We start from the raw sequence: 19,219 nt of genomic DNA, 5'->3' as shown, positions 1-19,219 counted from the left end.
TACAGAGAAAAATATATGTTGCTACAGAAAAATATCCAGTTTATGGGTATTGAGGACGTCCATCAACCAAGAAGCAACTGCAGGGTCAACCTCACCATTTATAAACTCAGTAGAAGCCAGAGGCTAACCCAGTACATAAACAAAGTGATTATATATGACCCTCTCATGGCCATAACAGTGACTGCAGGCCTTGCTGCATAAGGGACGAAAACTGGACAAGTCGCCATCTGAAAGAAACCGCAACACTGTGTGGATGGATTATGAAATACTAAGGGGGAGATTTATCAAACTGGTGTAACTGGTATAGAATTAGAATTGTAGAATTGTCTTAGTTTCCCCTAGCAACTAATCAGATTCCACCTTTCATTTTTCAAAGAATCTGTGAGGAATAAAAAGTGGAACCTGATTGGTTGTTAGTTCTACTTTAGTTCTTCTTTACACCAGATTGATAAATCTCCCCCTAAGTCTTCAAAGGGGTACTCCAGCGGGGGGGGGCACTTTTTTGCTGGTGTCTGACGCGGGCCCGAGACGATACGTCTCAGGTCCGCTCAGCCAGTCAGTGAAGGAGGCGGGATCTGAGCGGACTTGAAACGGATCCCGCCTCCTTCACTGACTGGCTGAGCGGACCTGAGACATCACGTCTCGGGCCCGCATCAGACACCAGGAAGCGGCCGGGAACCGGGCACCGGAGAGCTGCGATGCAGGACCCGTGGCTAGAGCCAGGGAGGTGAGTGGACGTCTTTTCCACCTCCTCCCCGGTCCCAGCAACAAAAAAAGTGCCCCCCCCCCCCCTGCTGGAGTACCCCTTTAAAGGTAAGTATGTGTAGTGGTATGTAAAATAAATTCCGACATGACACTATGACCCCTCAAATTATTAGTAAAATAATAATTTACAGTACTGTACAAAAGATATAGGCAGGTAAGGGAAATAATGCTTAAAAGTAATGGTCCCCATACACTTTACACTATACCTGCTGTTCACAGTGCAAAGTGTATGGGGGTCTCCTGAGACTCCATTGACAGATAATGTCTGTAGAGAATGTCTGTTTCTGCCCAAGCCCTCTGCCCAAGATAAGCTGCCACCAGAGTCGCCTGGTGTATGGCCACCTTAAGACACCTCTCAACAGGAAGACATCCGATTAGGTACAGAGTCCTGAAAGGGATGATATGGCCTGTAAAGAGCCCTGATATCAACATCATCCAGTCTATCTGTGATAACATGAAGGATTTGAGCAGCGACATCCAGAGAAAATATGTGGTTAGTTTTTCCAAGATGTATAAAACATCTCCCTACTGAGTTTCTTCGTCGAAAACAGTGTGCGAGAACCTAAAAAAGGTCTCATCGAATATTGAGGTGATTTAGATTGCACTTGTATTCATTCACTTTGCATTTTGTGAACTGATAAAAACTATTCACACAATTTTTTTTTTTAACAAATTCTTACTTTGCATTGTTTTCCACACCTGCCTAATAAATTTGCATGTTGTTTATTTGTTTAGATTTTTCCTAAGCCATATTATCATATTATATTCACGTTCATTTATGGAACTTATCGTTTGCTTATACTACGACTGTAGTTGCAGAGCTTTACAATGACAACGGCCATCAAAGCGTGTCCCGCTATAAAACAAAACTTAAGAACTCACAGAACTTTCAGCTCTGACCTTTTTAGCTGATTAACAAAAACTTTCCTCTCGGTAACAGTTAACTTTTTGCATTTAACAGACATTTACTGCTGGTAACAGACGGTGCCAGGGCCAGATAGGAACCAAACCAATGTTCTTGTTATGTTCACATTATTCCAAGAAGGGGAAAAGAAAGGTTTCAGAAAACCTTGTGAAGGACCCCAAAGGCTTTGTTTTTATATGGGGATTAGCGCAGCTGCAATGGGGCCATCTGTGGGGATGTGGCACGCTGAGGTGGGGACAGGGGAGAGCAGGGAGGGAGCTGGAGCAGTCTCAGCTTTCACTCTGCGTGCAATTGGGATCTCTCAACTAACTATTTTAGAAGAAAAATAAGAGTTAGTTGTAATGCAGTGGGAGGCTTTTTTTTGCACATGGGCAGTGCAGACTGTGTTGGGAGAGGATTTGTTGCCCATTAGAGTGCAAGCTTTCTGTGCACTGACAGATGGAGATTTCTGGTGAGCATGGACATGCCACAATGCTCCACAGCCGCCCCATTGTGTGGCACCTGCATTTTACAGTGCTGTCCCCCTCAAAACACCCTCCCTTCTCTCTAGACGTCTTTTAGAGAAAAAGCCAGCTGCAGCCCTTTCACCCTCTATCTAAATGGAGCCTGTCACCCTGTTAACAACCCACTTTTAAACAAGCATGTCCAGAAAGTGCCAGCTCCAACTTATTGAGCCTGTCTCAGCCCCGTCAGGCCACAGAATAAATCATATATGCATTTTATGCAACAATGGAGGAGTTCTATAGTTCTTACTAAACACTGTCGAACTTACAAACTTTATCCCTGTATACGTCCAAGTGGGGGGAAAAAAGGGCTTTATTGTCCATAGCAACCAATCACATTATATTTTATAAATCAGAGCTGATCGGCCGCCGTCAGCCACTAAAGTGCTTTTACATCAATCCTAAAAAACCTACAGTGTTTCCTATTGTCAATGTTATAATTTAATCCCCAGTGTCAGGGATCATATTAGAAGATATCTAGTTAACGCATTATGAAAAGTTTCATATCATTCACATGAACAAAAAAAAAAAGACACAAACATAACCACCTGTACAAGTAGCAGCTACAATTTCATTACAATGGTGAGTTGTACTGTAATTCATCAGATGGTATGACACCTAGAATGTATGAGGACAGGGATGCAGCCACTGTGTGGCACTGTTCTGCTGCTGTCCATGGAATGGATAAAGATGCCCTCAAATATATGTAGTCAAGTGGAAATAGATAGTGAGTAAAACACAATGTGTGCTGACAAAGAATGACACATGTATGAGCTCCCCACTGTAATGTAATGATCCCTGGATCCTCATATAATCTCTCTACAGATGTGTAACTCACCCTATTAGGGTGGGTTCACACTACGGAATAGGGACGGATAATCTGCCACAAATTCCGTCGCTCGCCCCCATCTTCGCCCGTGCAATAGACTCCTTTGGTGGGGCAGATTCCGTTGTCCGCCTAAAGAATTGACAAGTTAATTCTTTTAGCAGACGGCAGAATTTGCCTGACAATACAATGGACTCTAAGGCACGGGCGGAGAAACGTGCAGGCGCAAGGAAAGGAATCCATGGTGGGTTATCCGCCCGGATATCTCAGTGTGAACCCACCCTTACACAGGGAAACATGCAATTAACAACCAATGGTTTTTCAGTAGGTTGAAACAGCCTAATCACCCGCTGATCACTATATCGGCGGATAATTTTCTCATGTAATAGGACTCTAATACTCCACAAGCCACAATGTCAGTCTCCTCAAGGAGACACAAAACCCCCTCAGTCCTTATTAGAAATGTAAGCATTATTTTTTTTTTCTCCAGGTCTTCTTCTACTTGCCAACTTTTTCCTTTCCACATCATAAAAATGCTTCTGTTCTAATGAGGACTAAACACGATGGACAGGTCTGTGCCAGGTTTGTTAAAGAAAATGTGTTCACTCGTGTACACAAATGCTAGGAATAATATAGTGATATGCAACGGGTGCCACGTCTAAGGCCTTGGTTACTACTATGCCGCACACCAAAGGGATTCAAAACATTCACCTCATTCATGGTTATTATCCCTCTTGCTCACTGTAGAAATATGGCTTCCAATATTACAGCATATAGCATTAAAGGGGTTATCCAGTGCTCCAAAAACATGGCTACCTTCTTCTAGTGCCGTCTGTTCTCTCCAGTGGTGTTCGCTCTGTTCTCTCCACTGTTCACTCCAGTGGTGTGTAGGTTTTGCTACTCTGTTCCTTGAAGTGAATGGAGCTTAATTGCAAACCACACTGAACAGGAGACAGGAGTGCTGCTGCCTCTGGAAGAAAGCGGCCATGTTTTTGTAGCGCTGGATAACCCCTTTAAGCCCAATAAAAATCCATGTTCTTCCCAACCCATGGTTTCCTTGTCTATTGGCTGCTCATGACATTGGAAGTTACTGAAAACCATTGGTGCACTTACTAAAAAACTGCAGCAAATTAAAAGAAACCTGGCCAGGATTGTGGATAACTGCAAACATGACCACCATGGCATCTAAGTGAAAGAGTTCAACAGCTCACTGACACCACAATCATTGTGTGTCAATTGAAGTCCATGGCAGCCAAGGCCTTAAAGGGAACCTTTAACCCGGCCATACCCAGGTGGAGAGCCTTATACTTAACCCGTGCATGAAGTCCCACTCCTGCACTCGCTCCCGTTGCTGAGATATCGCCATCAGAAGCCCAGGGCGTGCTCATCAGAGATGAGTCCGATGCTCATAGAGAATGAATGGAGCCGTCATTCTCTATGAGCGTCAGACTCATCTCTGATGAGCGCGTGCTGGACTTCCGACGGCGATATCTCGGCAACGGGAGCGGATCCAGGAGCGGGACTTCGTGCACAGGCTAAGTATAAGGGTCTCCACCGGGGGTCGGCCGGGCTCTGCCCCGTCACGGGGGTGAAAGGTTCCCTTTAAAATTGACCGGTTAGTCTGCCATCTGCATATGCCTATTGGGCCCTGCTAGTTTTACACCAACAAGATTATAACAAAATTACAGCAAAAAAATAAGATGATCTCCCTCCTTGGGAATAAGGATTGTAAAAGGTATTTTTTTTTTTTTATAATACAAGTAAATCTGCTAAGAAAAACCCAAAAAGTACTGGTCCTCTGTGGATGTACCCTTAGAGGAGGGTAGAGTAGTTTCCCAATAGCCCAGACCTACTAACTATTGCGAAACTACAATTCCCATGATGCCTGGACAGCCAAAGCTTTAGCTCTGGCTGTCCAGGCATGATGGGAATTGTAGTTTTGTAACAGCTGAAGGACCTGAATTTGACACCTGTGCCTTAGAGGATGTTCACCCAGCCCTTTTACTTCATGGCAAACACACAAATCACACATATGACAAAAAAATAATATTTATTAGCCGAACATTCTGGCTACATGAAATATATACCTCCGACAAATAAAAGTCATGTATTTTAATTAAATGCATATGGTTTTTCCAAATCAAGTAGAGAAAAAAAATATTATAGAATTATTCAATATTGTGGAAAGACTTATGGAACCACTCAATGTTGAGGAAAGAATTACGGAATTAACTTGTAATTTGCATTTCTAAAGCACATACCAGCACAAGTCTAAAAATACAAATCAGGCTGTAGTCAAAAAGGAAAAGCCAAGTCCCACAGATCAGCAAGGTCTATAAGGAAAAAAACATGGACCAAACAAGAGTGGTCAACGGAAACGATATAAATGATTGCAAACATGACTTCATGGTAAGAATCTAGCATAGACTGTGGGACATTATGTTGATCCCAGGTGGCTGTGTATAAACAAAATGAAAGGTGAACCATACGTGTAGACCAAGAAAGACGTCAGAGCTTCAGGACAGTAAACGTAAAGCAATATGCCTTGGAAACAGAAGACGCACAACATAAAAAAAAGAAATGGGCAGTGAGTCAATGTTTGTGACAGAATTATAACAAAACAAATAGGATTTACCTATAGAAACCCCAGAACTAAGCTATACAGAAGAAAACAAGGTTACAGCGGATTACGGGTTCATTGATATGTTTGATCGGATGAAAGTCATAGTCAATAATCTATGGTCAAGGATATAGTGTTGGATCTTTAGTTCACATATAGAAATGACAATCTGAAGAAAATAAGTCTTCCCACTTTTTTTAAGATATGGGGCTACATGTCGTGAAGAACCAGGGCAGATGGCTGCCATTACCTTAACAGACAATGCCCTGTTGTACTGTATATAGACATTTATTGCCTTTTCCTTCAATAGAAAATATGTTTAATGATTTAGGTTTTTTTTCCTCAGGAAAGGGAATGTATGTATATATTATTCCCCTAAAAAGCTCTATACTGCAAAGCTGATCAGCCACTACTCTTCTAGAAAGCTGCAAAAAGCTTGATGTAGAATTGTTTATCATAAGTGAAGTCCAGGCCTCATAGAATTCATAACGTCATAAAAGCCCGGGGAGGAACAACAATGTAATTACTGGGATGTTTAAGTTTTTTTTTTCCTCTACTTGATCTGGGGAAACATATGCCATTAATTAAAATAATTTTCTTTCATTTGTTTGAGGGATGTTCTATGAAGGCAAAATGTTCTTCTATTTAACATTGTATTATGTCACATTTGTGACTTATGTACAGTATTTGCTATAAATTAAAAAACTGGGTGAACAAGTGTGGAGAGTCCATAACTGTTGCCAGGATATTAGGTGAATACTATTCCTTTTATTATTTCACAAAATTATGATTTTTTTTCCCATAACCCCCTTTAATAATCCTAGTTGGAATAAAATTGGGGGAAGAAAATATCTATAACATTATTTACATAGAAATATTAAAGTAATAAAAAAGGAGATACCATTTGTTACACAGCAACAGTAGCAACTGTTACTATGCAAATTTTTATTATTTTGCACATGTGGCAACCTCTACCTGAAGAAAAAAAAATGGCAAAATTGTGGGGGGTTATTTTTTCTATCATTGCCCTCCAAAAAAAAAAAGAGAGTAAATGCTAATTATCAAGAGTGGTACCAATGAAAACCAAAGCTTGTTGTAGAAGAAATAATCTCTCATGAATACATGGGCGAGATTTATCTCCCCCATGTTTTTCCAAACAAATTTTAGCTTTTACATTGTGCAGACATCATAAATATTGATATTGTTGTAAAAGTACAGATCCACCTAATATATTATGTCATTTATACAGAATATATTTTGTCATTTATACCAGATAGTGAAATCTGTCAAAACAAAATTGGGAGAAAAAAAAGGTTTTCTGTACATTATATGTACCATGGTGCCTCTAAAAATGTTTAACTTGCCCTATGGAGAAAAAAAAATTACATGGCAAAAGTTACTGGAAAAAATCTAAAGTTAAAACTTTTTGGGGAAAAAAACTGTCCTTAATGCCGGGGAGACATACCGTATTACATGGTGGCCGTTAAGATGAATAGCCATTTGTTGGGTGGTCATACACAAACAGAGGGGGTCGGTCAGTAAAATTTCCACCACACTCATCATCATCTGCCGGGGTGTCAGAAGAGCCCCATACACTTTACACTTATGTGGGTCAAACCTGTCACGTCAGTATAACAGTATACAGGGACCTTTATAGAAGGACAGCTTGCCTGTGCCAGAATGGATTCTAGTTATTTCATGGGTCTTCATAAAATAACCCTCCTAAATATTTTCCTTCTATCCTAAAGGTCTAAACCTATGCTGTTAATAGTTAAAAATCTACAGATAAGACATGCAAGAGATAATAGACTTTTCAATAAAATGTTACTAGGTCACTGTAGAAACTACCCACATGTAGTTAGGAGAGCATGATGTGCGGCACAGAAAACACATTTCACAACCACTCTTCCCAAGGTGCACAGTTCTAGACAACGCACCTGAGAAGAGCATCGCGTGCTCTTATTGCCCTGGCTGGCTTACCTGGCCCCTAACAAAGGCCACATTCCATCAGCCAGGAATGTACCTGACTAACAGATTCACACACCTGGCAGTAACATGACACCTACTTTGTCTGACATTGTCCACCGCCTATATAACCAGACTTCAATGTGACTTAAATTCAGCTTTGTGAAAATAGTTTCTAACATGGTTTCAAATAATGTGACTTAAAATAGTAAATCACAAAACATATGAAGGGAAGGTGGGTACAACATCTGAGTACATTTGCTCAGGAGTCAGTGCTCACAGTAGCCAAGACCTTATGGAAGGTCCAGTAATCTTGCAAAACAGTGGCATAAAAAACAGAGGCGCATGTATTCCCCTCATATTTCCTTAGAAAAAAGGGCAGAATTTGGCTGAAATATTGGGGTTTGAGAGACAGGACCTCTAGTTGTATAACAGCTGCCTCCCCACCAGAGATATAGTAGAAGTGGAAGGAAGATGACACAGGATGCTTTTCACTACATTACATTTGCAGGGATTGTGGTCGCTGACCGTCACAGTGATGTTTTTTGGTTAGGGACTCATGTGTATCAGAAGACCTGCACGTGGTACATGAGGCAATATGGTTTGGCCAAATTATATACTAACTTCTGATGTTGGTTTTAAATGTAGCTGAATAAGCTTTCGTGTCAGCCATGGGTGCGATGTGCAGCCATTTCTGTCTTTTTGGCTTGTGCATATTTTATGTATTCTGTCCCTTTTTTCATTGTGGCTAGCACTAGTGCTTTGTAAGACCCATGTGATCCAAATTAGCAGGAAGCACCTGTGTACATAAGGGAAGGATCTCCTAATATTCTCCCATTCTACCTGCAGAGGAATGGAGAGAGAGGTAAGAGCTTGTTCACACTTGTGCTGCTTGGCGTCCACTTTTTCCGCCGGTGGCGCCTGCGGGGTCCGGGGGGGCCCTTTAGGGTCTGGTCCTGTGAAAATGGGGTTGCAGGGCCATTCCGTGGCCTCCCTTCTCTGCTTGCGCACATTTTGCGGGGATTGTGGTCGCTGACCGGCACAGTGATGTTTTTTGGTTAGGGACTCATGTGTATCAGAAGACCTGCACGTGGTACATGAGGCAATATGGTTTGGCCAAATTATATACTAACTTCTGATGTTGGTTTTAAATGTAGCTGAATAAGCTTTCGTGTCAGCCATGGGTGCGATGTGCAGCCATTTCTGTCTTTTTGGCTTGTGCATGCTTTTCACTACATTACTGCAAAGTAATCTGTTGATTTTGCTCTCCATTTGTATAAAACATTGTGCCAAAAAACGACCGTAGGTTATTACTAACGGTGGGATCATGTTACCATCATCACCTGCGATGTCCAGCTCTTTCCAGGATTTTATGGATAGTGTAGTATTCAAAAATTGGGTTTGCACAGGGAATAAAAAAAAAATTCCTAGAGAGTCTGAAATTTTGGAAGCGTTATGCCACTACCAGAAATCAGCCACGGAGTCTACATCTCCAAAACTGTGCACAAAGCCCATGGACACCAAACAGTTAAGCTGGCTGCCGACACAGTGAGCAGAGAGGAGTTCGCAGTAAGCACCTGGATGCCAGCTCTAGATCAGCACTCTTAGGTACATATTTGCAGAGTGCTAATTGGCAGTGCAGTTTTGCACTGGAAACTTGTTCTCACACCATGGTGGTACAATTCTTGTATTTAATGTGCTGAAAATGACATCAGCGGAATCTTGGAACATTTACACACACAATTATCTCTTGTATCAAACATATATTTACGTGTTGGCGTTTACGTATGTATGTGTGACTCAGGACTCGGGCAGCTTGAGTACTACATTTACAATGCCTCACACCTTCACTTATTAAACCGGTGTTATATTACCTTATCAGTGACATTTACTATTATACAATAATATAGGACTAATGTAAACATAAAAACACATGGCATGCTTGTCTGAGGGGGACGTGCATGTGTCTGGGGATGAGGAAAGATAGCTGACCGGACGATAAAATAAGGGCCATATTTCAGAGCCTTTGCTTCTGTAAATGACTGCAATCTCTTAGATCAGTGCTCACTTACAGAGTCTATTACACAGCTCTGTAATTGTGTGGCCAGGGCTGCCTGTTCAGCTGATAATCACCCTGTATAATATGGCCCTAACTTCCAAGCTTTGGACATAGGTGAGCTTCTCAATGCAGAAAAATGATAGTTTATGTACCAGCACAGCAACAGTAAGAGGTATTTTCTATATACAATGTGTTTAGAAACATATTATGCCATTATAAAAGATTTTTACCAAAAAAAATTCTAAGTGCATAAAAAAATAAAAGTTACCATACTCATCTGCCCTGATCCCTCACAGCTGACATTCCAACCTCTCTGCTTCCCGTCATGTTTTGTTCTTGTAGGCTGAGCGGGCATTTCCTGTGGGGGTGACACGTCACAGGAAGGAAGAAGCTTAGAGCAGTAGGGTGAGTATGGTTTGTTTTTAATTTTTTTAATGCATCCAGAGTACATTTAAAAGAGATTTAATAGCATAAGAATAATCCTTTAAACCTGTACAATAGTGCATGAATATTACACTAAGGAGCTGTACAGGACCTTAGGCTCATCTCATACATACAGAAGAGCATACTAAAGCAATAAGTAGCTGTCTGTCCATTTAGATCTACTCTAGTTGGCCAAGGGAAAAAAAAAAGTATGACATAGAAAAACTACAACTCTAAGGACTGTTCATGTAAAGTTTTAAACCTTACAGTATTTCTGATATATAATACTGATTAAAGCTGTGACTTTATTTGGCATACAATGGAATACGTCATTCATAGATATCCACAGTAAATATAAATAAAAACAAACAAAATGCTCGGCTCAAGTGCCCAGAGCAGCAAGAGCCCAGGTAAGTCCAGCCCATGTCCTTTGCATTACTACCCCACAGTACATTTGGATCCGCCTAACTCATTTGAGAGTCAATTTGACAGTCACTAGAGAAAGAGAGTTCATGAGCTAGACCTATACGGCAAACAAATCACTGATCTCAGGAAGACCAGCCAAAGAAGACACTGTCGGCTGCTAGTTAAAGCGCTCAATGCAGTGAAATCCTAGGTGCATTGCCCCCTGGGAAACATCAATATGCAAAAGGTTCGCAGAGCCTCAGTCACGAGTTTCAAAACAAGGGACTGATTTCCTCCAAGGAAGGACAAAGCAATGAGATGGCTCCTGTACAGAGACCACCAAAACCTAGACTAGACTTGCCTGGGCACTTGCACAGCTGGGGAACACCCCCTGGGCACCTGAGCCTAATTTGTAAATAAAATTTTATATCTTGTGATGGAAAGGACTTTGAAGATAAAAGGCATGTCCAGAATCCTAGCAAGCAACCCTTTCTAGCTGAACAGAAAAGCTCAACAGATTAGTGTTTTACTGTCATCATTCTGTTCAGCCATTTTCCTACTATGCAGAAGAATAGGATTCTTGCCACAGCCCTCCCCCCATCCTCAAAGTGCTGATTGACGCTTGACTGTCTATATATACACCATAGATAGATGTGCTGAGTTTTCTGCTGCTCATGAATATCCAGTACTACTGAGCTCACGCACATAATGGAGAGGACTACTTAATGTCCATGTTATTCAGGAAGATATCTCCGGATCAGTTTCACAGAACAATGTAAGTGATACATCATTCTGTTCAGCTTCTCTACCACTATTTTATGTTACCCTTCACTACAAAACCATACACCTACTGACAGAGTCACTTTAATGGATTTATGAGAAAAGAAAAGCTACCTTACACTCACATCAGCTAGGTCACACACATTACAGAGTGGTTAAAAACCTCCTATACAGATAAAATACCTATAATATAATATAAGTTTAATATTAAAAGTAGTAATGTTTACAAATATTACTAATGTTCCATAATTCTAAGCACAATATAAACATCTAACCGTTCAAAAAGTCACAAATCTGGCCGTACCACAAAGCACAGAAACCTAATATACACTAGGGATAGGTCAGAGAATGCACCAATTCAGAAAGCAGTCATGGGCTAAGAGGGGAGGGGGGGACAAGAAGGTGAGGGGGGCAGAACAGGAAACATCCTTAACATAAGTCCCACAAAACATACTCTTTGGGCCCTTAAGAGTTTTAACCACTTTAACAAGCTCTGACTTTTTGCTGCAAACCTGTAAGAGCCAGGAATAGTGACACACTGAGTAAGCTAGGAGTCTCCCTCCACCACCTCTCTCTCTCCCTGTAATTTATTAGCTGACTTATGAGGACGATATACATTACAAATGCAGCCAACTTCCCCATGCTCTGCTTAAAAGAAAAACCTTTGAAATGAACTCTTTCCAGACTTGACATATTTCTACAAGGGGAGGGGGGGGGGGGAGAGACGCACACAGGAGAGGAGGGGGAAGCCGGGCAGAAGCACAAAAGGGAAGTTGCACAGACAGAACAGGATATGTCCCACAAATTTCTTGCAAAGCCCCCCACTACTCTACATAAGATTAATGTCTAGAGTCTCTTACACAACACACACACACACAGTACATATACAGAGAGAGAGAGAGAGAGACAGAGAAACACACAGACACACAGTACATATACAGAGAGAGAGAGAGAGAGAGGGGGGGGGGGAGTTACACTTTGTGGCAAAAGTAATAAAGTATAGAATTGTTAGACATGATATTACATAATGAAGGGTACTGATATAAAGCTCTGCCCACAATTGTGGCTATAACAGCCTCCACTCCTCTAAGGCTTTCTATAGCATCTTAGAATCTATTGGTGGGCATTAGAGCCTCTTCAAACAATTCATCCCAAACCTGCTGGATGGAGCTGAGGTCAGGGCTCTGTGCAGGTCATTCCAATACTTCTCACTTCACAACTTTGTGGATCTCACTGTATACACAGGGGCAGAGTCATGGTGGAGCAGGAAGCATATTAACCAAACCAATAACACAAGAATGGAGGGATACAGTTGTCTATAATAGTGTTCTCCAACCTGTGGTTCTCCAGCTCTGGGAAAACTACAATTTCCATCTGGTATCAGCTAAAGAGCCACAGGGTGGGGACACTGACCCATAATGTCTTTGTCTGCTGTAGCATTAAGGGTGTGTTCACACATACAGGATCTGCAGCAGATTTGATGGCGCAGATTTGAAGCTGCAGATTCAAAGCAAAGCAATTCTGGGCCATCAAATCTGCTGCAGATTCAAATCAGCTGCAGATCCTGTACATGTGAACGCACCCTAAGGGTACAAACACACACACCGTATACGAAGCGAATTTTCTGCTGCGTATCGCAGCAGATTAGATCTAAATAACTGAACACAGCATCAAATCTGCACCATCAAATCTGCTGCAGATCTGCTGCGTATCTGCTGTGTATACGGTGTGTGTGTTTGTACCCTAAAGGGGTTATCCAGCGCTACAAAAACACGGCCACTTTCTTCCAGAGATAGCGCCACCCTTTTCTCCAGTTCAGCTGTGGTTTGCATTTAAGCTCCATTCACTTCAATGGAACCAAGTTTCAAAACCTACACCCAAACTGGAGACAAGAGTGGTGCTGTCTCTTGAAGAAAGTGGTCAAGTTTTTGTAGTGCTGGATAACCCCTTTAACATTACTCATAACCAGAAATAGGGGGACTAAGGGGGAGATTTATCAAACTGGTGTAAAGTAGAATTGTCATAGTTGCCCATAGCAACCAATCAGATCCCACTTTTCATTTCTCACAGATTCTTTGATAAATGAAAGGTGCGGTAGTGAAGTTCTATGGGGTCACATACCTGCAGTAGAATTTTCATTCCGCTACGGATATGTGACCTGGCCCCTTTAACCCCCCTGCCGCCCGCAGCCCCGGCTCGGAGCATACATTATCTGATCGGCGCCGCGGCTGTGTGTGATGCTCACAGCTCCCCTCTCTTCTCATCAGCCAATCAGAGCTGCTGTGCATTGATTGGATGATGGGAAGCGAGGGGAGCCGGGGAACTTCACTATACCAGTATCCGCAGCGGATTTAGCTGCAAACTCGCAGCATGAAATCTGCTGCGGATCCGGTACGTGTGAAGCTACCCTTAAGCAAAGGAGAACAATTGGGGGGCGGGGGGGGGGGGGGTTTGAATAAACCAAAACTGTCTAGTTCCAGTTTCTCCTTAGGGCCCTATTCCAGGACGATTATCGGACGATTATCGTTCGCATAATCGCTAACGATTAACGATCTCAAACGACCACTATTGCGAAAGACCTGAAAACGTTCACTCATTTCCATGGAATGATAATCGCTACTTATGATCGATCGTATTTGCGATCGCTTTTTCTTCGCTATTGCGTTCGTATCTACTGCGAACGATGTGCGAACGAGCAACGATAAAAATAGGTCCAGGTCTTATAAAGCGATCAACGATTTCTCGTTCGGCCGTTAATTGTTAACTGCATTTCAACCGAACGATTATCGCTTAGATTCGAACAATTTAACGATAATCTGAACGATAATCATCCGATGGAATAGGGCCCTTAGACTAGACAGCCAGAGTATGCCAGATGTTGAACAGTGGCTTGGACAGCATCTTTAAGGGTGCGTTCACACCTACAGGATCCGCAGCAGATTTGATGGTGCAGATTTGATGCTGTGTTCAGTTATTTAAATGAAATCTGTGGCGGATCCGCAGCAGAAAATAAGCTGCGTATCCGGTAAATGTGAACGTACCCTAAAACTGTTAAATCAGTGCGCTTAAGGGTGCGTTCACACCTACAGGATCTGCAGCAGATTTGATGCTGTGTTCAGTTATTTAAATGAAATCTGCTGCAGAAAATCAGCTGCAGATCCTGTAGGTGTGAACGCACCATTAAGCATCCATTGACACACAGGATTAAAAGCAGATTTGATGACGGATATTTGAAGCTGCAGGTTTAAAGGAGAAGCCCAAGGAAGCAAATACTCAAGGCAAGCTGGAGAGGGAAGGAAAATAATAAACAACTAAACTCACCCTCTTCGTGCCTACGATTCACTGCTCCTGGTTCCCATTTACATCAGCTGGTGACCTGCAGCTCTGTTACCTGCAACGTCATGTACCCGGCAGAGTGATTGTCTGCCCAGCCAATCAGTGACTGGGGTGGGACACCCCACCTGGGCCGATCGATCACCTGGGCCGTGGCTAGGGTGGTGATCCAGTTTCCAGCTGAAGATGACAGCCGACTGCTGTGAACATGACCCGAAGTGTTGCATCAGAGGCACAAGGAGGGGTGAGTTAAAGGAGAAGTCCCACGAAAAGTACTGTATTGCCCCCCAAAAGTTATACAAATTACCAGTATACACTTATTACGGGAAATGCACATAAAGTGCTTTTTTTCCTGCACTTTCTACTACATTAAGGCACCACTTCCTGGATAAAATGGTGATGTCACGACTAGAGATGAGCGAACCGGCCGAGGTTCGCTCATCTCCGTGGAGAGGGTGGATGCAGCCTGAGGACCGCCTGGAAAACTGGGATACAGCCATAGCCATAGGCTGTATCCCAGTTTTCCAGGCGGTCCTCAGCCTGCATCCACCCTCTCCACGGAGCGGGCAGACAGCGGGAATCAGAAGCCGAGAGTTCAGGTTCATACGAACCCGAACCTCGGCTGGTTCGCTCATCTCTAGTCACGACCCGACTCCCGGAGCTGTGCGGACTGTGGCTGCTGGAGAGAATGATGGCAGAGGGATGCTTAGTGTCCCTCCAGTGCCTTGTGTCCTTCAGTGTCCATGCCATCATCCTCTCCACAGCTCTGGGAGTCGGGTCGTGACATCACCATGTTATCCAGGAAGTGAAGCCTTGATGCAGTAGTAAGTGCAGGGGAAAAAGCACTTTTGGTGAGATTTATCAAACATGGTGTAAAGTGAAACTGGCTCAGTTGCCCCTAGCAACCAATTAGATTCCACCTTTCATTCCTCACAGACTTTTTGGAAAATAACCGATGGAATCTAATTGGTTGCTAGGGGCAACTGAGCCAGTTTCACTTTACACCATGTTTGATAAATCTCCCCCATTATGTGTATTTCCCGTAATGTGTATATTGGTAATTTGTATAACTTTTGGGGTTCAATACAATCCTTTAATAAAAATTTTCGCCAGACTTCTCCTTTAAGTTTCTTATTATTTTGTTGCCCCCACCAGCCTGCCTGCAGTTTTTGCCGTTCTGTGGGACTTCTCATTTAATGCTGTGTTCAGACATTTGGTTGCATTGATATATGAAACATCAAATCTGCTTCAAATTCTGTATAAACAAATGGACCGTAATGGCAAAAATGTGTACCAAAAAGTAGCACATTTTAAAGCCTCACCCACTTTGCACTAAGCTTTTTTCAGCCATACATACCTCTCCCCCAATGTAACCTAACCCAAGGAAGTATAGTCTTTATTAAATGTAAAACTGCTACAACACTACACACTGTATTGTAATTTCAGGACTTTGACACACACACATTATATATACATATATATTATCCACAGACAGATATGTGTTAAAGATAAATGGGTTCCAATCATCAATAAGCAGAAGGAGCAGTAAGGTTGGCAGGCTCCCCTCGCTAGGACATTATTACAGAAGCCAGCATGCAAATACACCACAATCACTCACACAAAAGCTCACAGCTCTGCCTGAAATGAAACGTTTGCTGACAAACCCTTCACCAGATAACCAGAATCTTCTAACATATGTTTTGCATTTAAACAGGGTTTTCTAGGGGCCAGCGGGATTGTTATTCTTCCAGTTTTCCATAATCTTCTCTAAAAAAAAAAAAAATTAATATCTGGTGTCACTCGCAGGCGCTATCAGATGGAGCTTCCTTCTCTGCAAACGGCATTGGAAAATGGATAGAATTTTTTTCTGCATCAGTGGTCCAATTTGCCAACCATAAAATAAAGATGGCACCTATGACAACATACAAACAAAAAATGTAGTGTTTTTTTAGCTGTCATGATGAGTCCCAATTGAGTGGACTGCATATATTTCTATTTGCCATACAGTTTAGCAAATTGTACATTCTGGTATTCATTTCATTATTGTATATGAACCCTACCTTGCAGAAACAATGGAAAAGGCGAAGAACAGTCCCTTACCTCCAAGCGATCATTTTTACAAAAGTATGCGTATGCTCCACTGAATTTTTGTATTTTTTATTTTGTAGAAAATACAAAAACAACATGTTACAAAACAATGCTTGTTCAGTAGCTGCACATTTATATAGCATGTGTTTTTCCAGGTAAAGCGAGGGAAAAATGATAATCACTCAGAGGAAAATGTTATGAGCTCATCAACAGGTCTTTAACTTTAAAAAAAAAAATTCTACTTCTGAAAATAATCCTAAAATCTTGCAATTTTCATTCCCTATGACCACTATGACTATGATGAAAAGGAAACAGAAGGACTCACCGTATCATTAGACAGAAGAAGAGTGAAAGATGACACCAGTAGATAAACAAGATAGAGTGAGGCAAATCACAAAATGGATTTCAGCCCTGCACTGGTCACAGAGAATGCCTAGAAAACTTTTCCACAGAAGCCAGAGTCCCCTTAAGCCTACTATTCTAAAGTCCACAGGGCTACTGTAAAGCATATCTGTTAAAATCAGCTCAAGAAAGATAGCCACCCCTATAATAATGTACGAAAATTATAAGGCTGCGTTCACACTACGTATATTTCAGTCAGTATATTTCAGTCAGTATTGCAACCAAAACCAGGAGTGGATTAAAAACACAGAAAGGATCTGTTCAAAATATTTGCTGTTATTTTAGAACAACGGCTGTTATATTGAATAATGGCAGTTATTTACTGTTATATGGCGGCCATCCACTCAGTTTCATCATTGTGTAAACAGATCCTTTCTGTGTTTTTAATCCACTCCTGGTTTTGGTTGCAACACTGACTGAAATATACGTAGTATGAACGCAGCCTAAACATGCAGACAGAAAATAATGTTTTAGTATCTGGATCTAAATCAATAAAAATACAAACAAAAAAACATTGACTTTAAAGTCAACAATCTGTAATCTGATCGTGCATTGCCAGGATCATTCAATGTGAGTTCTTGGTGTCCAAATAGCACCTGGTGCCGTCTATTTAATAAAAACGATCTTTTTATCTGAAGGAGAAGTGTCAATGAGGCAGGGCCTAGGGTGTCCGTGCCCTAGCCCTGTAGCATCTCTCTATCTCTTTGCTGCCAAAAGAAAGGGGGGGCAGCAAGAAGAGAAAGGCGCTGCAGGCCTAGGGGACATGCCTACAGATTAGCTTTAAAGGGGAACTATCAGCAGGTTAGACAAATCTAACCTGCTGATAGCCCCCTATTTTGCAAGGATGAAGGTATGCCCCGCCTTCATATCAATCATCTGCCCACTTGAGGCAGGCTTCTTTATATGTTTCATTTGAACAGCACCAGACAAAACTTCCAATGTAGATTAGTGGATCTTTCATCTAGTCATCCTCAAACTATGATTGCTGCTTTTTAGCCAACTGTTACCTTGTTTTCTTGTGTTTCAATGTTAGCTATCTTATATGAAAATCCTATTTAGTTCACCTAAGTCCCTACAGTTCTGTCACACACTGTCTCATGTTTCTGCGTTTTTCATTTTCAAGACATTTTGCGTATTGGTATTTTCTATGCAGCCTCTTTGGCATGTGTTTTACCCTCAATAGCTTTCCCATTTTGTTTCTACTTTCACAAGATGTTACACATGGCTAACTGGGAACAACCAACATCTTTTGCTTCACTCTGTGTTGGATTGCCATTATAGTCTTCGAGGGAACTCTCTTGTTGGGGCCATGCTTTTTTTCTTGCCAATTCCCAAAGCTTGTTAATAATTTTTTTTTTAACTACTAACTTGAGTTTTTAAACTTGTATCAGTATTTAACATATGTAAATAACAATGATTCTGCAATTGTGTTACAACAACGCTGACCGGTTCTATAGATCTCTTTCCTAATTTATAAAGACACTTCATTAATTACATTAAATATACTTTCATTTGTTTGAGGGATGTAGCACAAACTCCAGAATGTTCAGCTGTTAAACAAACAAACACTGTCACAGCCACAGCTGGGGGATCGGGGTAGGGGAGTTTCATTTTTTTTTTCTTCAATCAACATGCCCCTGGCTAAAAATAATTATGGCCCTAGACAACCCCTTTAAATCAAGCCCTGGTTAAACAGTATACATAAATTATTACTGATTAAATACCATATAGAATATACCATTAAAAGCAGTTTTTATAATGTATTTTCCTTCTAAAAACATCACAAAAGAAACTGAAATTAAAAATGTAAAATCAGACATGAATAACATACGCAAAATATTCTATACCTCCCCAGCCACAAGAACAGGGGCAGGATATACACACCAATGGAGACATATGCACCTAGCTAAATCCTGCACTTCTTTAAGGACAAGAGTTAAAAGTTTTTTTGGTATCCAATGGGTTAAACCCTCCCAACCCCCCCTTTCCATGTGCCAGTGGTTCCTCGATTGATTTCATTCCTGTGCATTGATCCTAGTGGCATTTGCATGCTGAACAAGTGCTACATACACAGACAAAGCTGCATGTGAACCAAATACCAATAAAAATAAAACCGTAAGGATAA

At 41.6% G+C, this 19,219-nt stretch overlaps 1 protein-coding gene across 8 annotated transcripts in view; it reads right to left on the bottom strand.

The window, feature by feature from the left end:
- Nucleotides 1-19,219, bottom strand: part of ZMIZ1 (zinc finger MIZ-type containing 1) — a 243,890-nt gene that overhangs the window by 138,619 nt on the left and 86,052 nt on the right. For 2 of the 8 annotated variants that reach the window (XM_069980884.1, XM_069980886.1), the window contains exon 4: nucleotides 9,932-10,021. The exons of 5 other annotated variants lie outside the window; for them this stretch is intronic. The gene's annotated coding sequence lies outside the window, so the exon portion shown is untranslated. The remainder of the gene's footprint in view (nucleotides 1-9,931; nucleotides 10,022-19,219) is intronic. One more of the 8 variants, XM_069980883.1, reaches the window with a different exon arrangement.

This window comes from Dendropsophus ebraccatus, chromosome 8 (assembly GCF_027789765.1).
Source record: "Dendropsophus ebraccatus isolate aDenEbr1 chromosome 8, aDenEbr1.pat, whole genome shotgun sequence".
NCBI classification, from domain to species: Eukaryota; Metazoa; Chordata; class Amphibia; order Anura; family Hylidae; genus Dendropsophus; species Dendropsophus ebraccatus.
The sequence above is the reverse complement of the archived record's forward strand: the minus strand, read 5'-3'. Positions and strand labels throughout refer to the sequence as shown.